Source organism: Schistocerca americana, chromosome 6 (assembly GCF_021461395.2).
Source record: "Schistocerca americana isolate TAMUIC-IGC-003095 chromosome 6, iqSchAmer2.1, whole genome shotgun sequence".
NCBI lineage: Eukaryota > Metazoa > Arthropoda > Insecta > Orthoptera > Acrididae > Schistocerca > Schistocerca americana.
Genome location: NC_060124.1, coordinates 240,312,965 through 240,319,602, shown reverse-complemented (window position 1 = coordinate 240,319,602; position 6,638 = coordinate 240,312,965).

The window sequence follows — 6,638 nt, the reverse complement described above, 5'->3', positions numbered from 1 at the left end:
AATGTTTTATAAATAACCACACTATTCAGTGACACTATACGATAAAATAACAGAAATATCAACTAAAGATAAATATTTTGCGGAGTTTCACCGATTGTAGTGCTTACTGATGTAAAAGTGGCATTGGTACAATCGTGCAGTCGTCCAGGAAAATGAACGAAAGGAACTATGTATATCATGCGGACACTACTCCGTCTTGAGATAGAACCAAAGTAGAGAGTACTTCCATCCAGATAAGTGGATGCCGTGTCATTCGCGACCGAAGACGATATTACCACATCTACGGTCTTGTGAATGGCTGAAGATTTTACTAACTGTAATTGAAACTGAGACAGGTATCTGTCGTTAGCAGTTTCATTTGTACACATTCAAGGTTGAAAAGTTGGCCTGTGAAGGCGGAAAAAATCGTTCGGAGAAGAAATACATCAAATAGATCTCGATTCTTTACGAAAAATCTGCAAGGAATATTAGTAGGAAAAAAAATTAACAGAGCCGTAGAACCCTTAGTTTAATGAAAGGATGACTGGATGGGTAGAGCTATATTCTGGTTTTAACCGGTTGTAGCTATTAAAGCCGTCATGTGAATGTCATGGATAAACTGTAAGTCAAGTGTAAGCGTAGGCAGAAGATCGATGTCTGCTTTCACGGACCAGAGTGGAATCACAAGACAAATGCCGAGCCTCCCGACCTTAACATCAAGTTATTCACGGAACAGTCAGAAACAGCCTACGGAACTTCGAGATTGGGACCTAACTTTCCGGGGAGGTTCCTAAGTTGCCTCACTTCATCATTTCGGTAGCTGTAATTGAACAAGCGAGACGAACACAGAAAGGCCTCTTCACCCAGATTCTGCTCGAAGATAACCTCTAAACCTTAGGAGGCGCATTTAATACAGATTCTACAGTAAATAGCACCTTAGGCCATATTTACTGTGCTATATGCTAATCGACCTCACTAAAGTTTTGTTTTGTAATTGCTCTTGTTTTGCTGATGTTCACCTAACACATAGTTAACCGAATTGATAGAGTCAAGATACTGAATTATCTGTGATTCGTTTTGTTTCTGTTTTTTTTTTAATTTTATTTTTTCGACACTGGCAGTTTTCCTAGTTTTTTACGCAAAAAGAATTAAACGAAAAAAAATGCAGTGTCAAAATTTTAGCTTCGAAGATGAACTACAGATTTAAAAAAATTTAAGTTACTAGTTTTTGTGAGACGAAGAACCGCTAATGACAGCGGTTTGTGCAGCCCTTGCTGCCTAGCATGCAGTCGGCCGTGACAATGGAACGTAATGCCGCGTAGTCTTAATATGCAGAGTGACACAACCGAATCTGAAGCATCTAAACCATACATATAATGTCATGCATCATCAAATGTTTTAGTAAGAGGCAGTTCCTAGCGACAGCAAAATTTTGTCGCACGAGTATGCAATTCTCACAACGGTGACTAACAGAGGAAAATAAACGAAGGCAGTATTTAGTGTTATATTACAGACGGATTCCATCGATTGCGACTTTAATTTACTGAAATAAATATTTTTTACACATCCGTCAGTATATAAATTTTCCTGCAGCACAGTTCTTATGACAATTTTTGAATACAGTGTGTTTTAGTAACACTGTAACAGTTCCTTGGTTATTCCATAGTAGCCACAACAATGCGAAATATCATTTGAACGACGAAAACAAGCATTATCGTTACACCAGGCACACCTGACGGAAGCAAAATCAGTTCACAATAATTACTACTTTTATTCAGACAGAACTGCGGAGGAGTAAGGAATGGTTCTCGCCGTCGCTCTGTTTATTTTGCTGCATACCGGGCATACTTAAAGCGATTTGTAAATTGTACAAGTGCACACTGATAGCGCACAAATGACTGGAATTTAAAAATACTGTTCTCCCGAGAAACCTCAAATGAAACGGAACAATCGGAGACTATATTGTCCAACAATATCACTGAAGTACTTTTCACAGTCGAAATTATTTTTTTTACCGAGAATCACATTGGTTGCTCCAGGTGGAATCGGAATTACATCAAAAGTCTTCCCGTCGTCCTCCTGAAAGACAGAGGTATCGTTATTTCCTGTCCAAAGTCCAACAGAAACAATGAATTAATTTCTGGAATAGCTAAGAAATTGTTTCGAATGAAATGTTAGAAATTACTCTCCTCTACTAGTCCAGATTTTGGAAAGGCAGTTATAAGATTTTTGCAACTAAACCCTATTTTTTTTAAATTCTAATGCACTTTGAGATCTCTGGCGACAGATACAAAGCTATGGAAACTGTAATCTACTCGTTCTTAGCACTATCAGTACTGTACATGAATGCGTGATACCAGCGATCGACTGCACAACAGACTCTGTCCTTTTCGCCTTGAAACGTGACATTGCGGTTTTCTCTTAGTTTCTTTCACGAAACCAGGCTAATAAGCGTTAGACACAGCAGATTGGGAATAACAACAAGCTTCGTCTTAAAATCAGCTACGAATTAATGGCATCTCCTTTACACTTTTATTGGAGTGAACTTCATTGCATTGAAACTTCCTATACTGTATGATTTTTGGAATCTGCTTAATCAGGTCGAAGAAGACTTGAAATCAGCAGTGTTCATCTCCGTTGCGATTCGGATGGTTCAAATGGCTCTGAGCACTATGGGACTCAACTGCTGAGGTCATTAGTCCCCTAGAACTTAGAACTAGTTAAACCTAACTAACCTAAGGACATCACAAACATCCATGCCCGAGGCAGGATTCGAACCTGCGACCGTAGCGGACTTGCGGCGCCAGACTGCAGCGCCTTTAACCGCACGGCCACTTCGGCCGGCCTGCGATTCGGAGGGTCCAGTCTCGCAGATCTACACTGGTAATGGTACACTGCATCTCACGAGTGTTTATACATCGTTTGTGTCTCAACAGAACTCCACTAAAGAATTGTTAATGTTATTTATTCAAGTTCAGGGCTTTATGTTGGTTACTAATTGGAGGCAACCTGACGTTGTAGACATCATGTACAGTCGTGGACAAAACGAGCGAGACCCCTCGCCTTTTCGTTATGCTGATCCGCACATCTTTAAAGTCTGCTACACAGCATAACAGGCAAGGCGACGACGTGCCACCAACATACTACGCAAGTTCGCTCAGCTGATATGCTGAGATAGCTAGCTAGCACTGGAGAAACTCGCGCTTCGCAGACGCCACAGCATCGTCTGCCACCACTTCGTGGGAAACGAAATACCTCAAGTATAAGCCAATGTGCTGTATTCGCATATCTGTGACTATGACTTGGATCTAAAGTGTGGTACGTATGCCCAGATTGCAAATTTAAATCGCGAATAAAGACAAGGGGAAATGAATTAGGCGTCCTTCCTCTTCCGTAACATCAAATATATTTTAGTTATTCTTTCTTAAATGGACTGCGCAGAAAATCATTCACCTTAAGTGAATAACTTTTTAGTAACACCAGATGATGTTAAGAGCTTACCGGCGCGGGTTAGCCGTGTGTTCAACGGTGTCATATCGCGGACCGCGCGGCTCCTTGCGCCGTCAGTTCGAATCCCTCCCCGTGCATTGATGTTTGTTAGGTTAGGTAGGTTGAACTAGTTCTAGATCTAGGGGACTGATAACCTAAGCAGTTTGGTGGCATAGTTCTTAGAGCCAGTTTTTGACCTTTCGCGTAAATTTTCTTTACATAAACGGCGGTATCTTTAGATTGCGTTGACATAGCTCACTTTTTTACACCATCAAAGGACCGTATACCGCAGGAAGTGCGATACATTTCCGCTTATTATGTCCACCCATACTCGAGGTAAACGGGTTCCATTTTTACCGATTTGCGTGACGAAATCCTAACAACGAAAATAGCTACCACAGTTACTTAAGATGAGGGCCGCATAATAATTTCACCTACTCTTAATTTGAAATTTTCCAGTTGAAGTCGATACATCAGCATATTAATCGTAGCTACGCTTCCGTCCAAATCACGTTTACAGGAATGCAAATAAAATCCATTTGCCTATACACGTGGTAATTCAGATCCCACTATTAATGTCACCGCGAGCATTCCCATTGCTAACTAGGTTAAGGAACACTTCGGCTAATGAACGTTTTCTGACTGTGGCGAGTCTAAAGGAGAATTCGAAACGTTGTAGAATACGTTTGGCAGCTACGTCGCCGTTTATTTCCTGGGGTGGTGCAGAATTATCCAATTAAATTTACTCGCTAATAACAGTTTTTTGTTATTTCGAAAAACATCTCGAGTGATTGTCACATAAGCGGTGACATAAAGGTAGACAATTAATGTTTTTGAGTCCAGAAAGATCAATGCAACAGAAACTGCAGATCATTTTGCCATTTTCATTGCGAAATTGCTTATTCATGTCTGGGATAATATTAGAGGGCTGTTTGCCTGGTTTGTCTGCTAGCGTAGTGAAAGGTGTTTTGCTACTGCAAGAGAGGTCTGGTTTGTTTTCGGTTCTAATCTCGATGGAGGCAGGTAGACTATCAGTAAAGGACTTTTAAGAAATTTTCGCGCCCCCAATACGTTTTATTGCTACCTTTACTCTGTACCGGCGCCCTGTGGATGTCGATATGAAACTCTTGTAGAATTTCATACTTGTTACTGCCTACTTTTTCCGCTTCTGTCAATAATTAAATTGACTTAAGTGTAGCACTAAATGATTTTTTACTGAATTTCGTTATGAATCTTCACACATTGCTAAATTTGCACACTTTCATGGAGTTCAGCAACGGTAATCCAGTATGACTGGTCTGATCGTTGACACAGACCATTTAGCGGCCGAATGCGCATAATATTTTGTTAATTCGTAACGATCTGGGGTACTTTGTCTTACTAAAACGGTATTCTCAATAAGCTGAAATTCATTTTTATTAGTACAGTTAATACTAATTAGTGTTAGTTCTTTCATTTATATCCTGTATTTAGGTGTTGTGGTTAACACACTAATCAGCATTAATATAGTCTTACACATGACTGAAAACAGTCTGACAAATTTCGGATAGTTTTTCAATTTCGCGCCTGTGCATAGTATGTTGGTAGCACTTCGGCGCCTTGCCTGTTATGCTGTGTAGCAGACTTTAAAGCTGTGCGGATCAGCATAACGAAAAGGCGAAGGGTCTCGCTCGTTTTGTCGACGACTGTACATTAAGTCTGTCCGACAGGTTTTGTTTCACAGTTTGCGAGTTTCATTTTGGTGCACATTTATTGCTTCGTGTGAGTATTCCGTCCATTTATGCTCATCACAGTCAGATTTTACGAAACAAAATACACACTGGTTAACATTAAGCTTAAACACGAGTATTAATTCAGTTTAACCTCCATTGTTAACACTTACGCTACTGCAAAAGCTATTGATAATTATTATGGATATTAAATGAGTTTAGAGAAGCTATCAACGGAAACCGAAATTCGATTTACAAATTACGACCACTCCTAGTCGTATTACCTGCTTTGCAATGCACCATCGACCAAGGAAATGTGCCCGCCATGTTGCGCATGTATAGTTCGCTCCAGATACGATAGCGATGTACAGTAGAACAACCGCCTGCCAACCTAAGAATTTGGCAACTTTCAACATTTTTTTAATTACTTGCACTGAGTCTTAGCAGCAAAAATTTCTCTTTCGGTATATTCTTCCTGTATAAAATATTCAGGGCAAGTTTCGACATGTCTCAGGACCGTTTCCGTGATAAAATGAAGATTTTTTCGAATGGCTTCAATGAGAAATTGTACTAAGAATATTTTAATTAAGTACTTAGTTGTTATAATGTTCAAGTACGTTGCACGGTATAATACGGGCTCCACTTATTGAAAATACGGAACCTTGCTGGTTAGTTATATGGTCCTCTATAAAGTTCGTTGTCTGCTAGCATGTTGCTGAATATTGCGGTTGTGTAGAAACAGTGACTAAATTTTGACAAGTGAGTGAATTAACTGTGAAGCTGTTGTCAGAACGTCCATACGTTTAAAGTGCCATCCTCAACAGGTTTTTCAGTGGAAAACATATGTAGCACGTTTATTTTTCCATTAAACCATCACCATCTCTGTCCATTATCCTCAATCAAGACAGAAGTGGTATGTAAATGGCAGATGTTTGTGCCCAACTGAATTTAGGAGTTTCACAGTATTTGTCTAAAATTCTAGTGTAACCCTATGTGATCTATAACACATAAAACATTCGGAAAATCTGTCTGTTTTTCGAATAATGCTCTGAGAATCAGAACGACCTCACAATTAGGTCACAATCAAGATGCTGGCTGGTGCTGAGCATAGGAAAGTTACCCATGACAGCAGAATGAAATGAAACGATTAATGACAGATAAGCAGAAAAAAGAATTCGTAATCAATCATTATCCGCATTAAGTATCTGCATTGGAAACACGACTTACTTAATATGTCGTACAAAAATTCCAGAGAAACGTTCTGAAGGAATGAATAAATATGTTCACAGTGATAAATTTGAAAGGCTTAATTTGGAGATTACTTCATTTCGTGTCCGTGGATATAGTCACAGCTACGTTACGAAAGAAGGAAAGTTCTTTATGTTCTGACTCGTGTCATCTTTTGTTCAGTTTTTATTGATAATGTAATTATCTGTGTACAATATATCTATGGTGGAGATA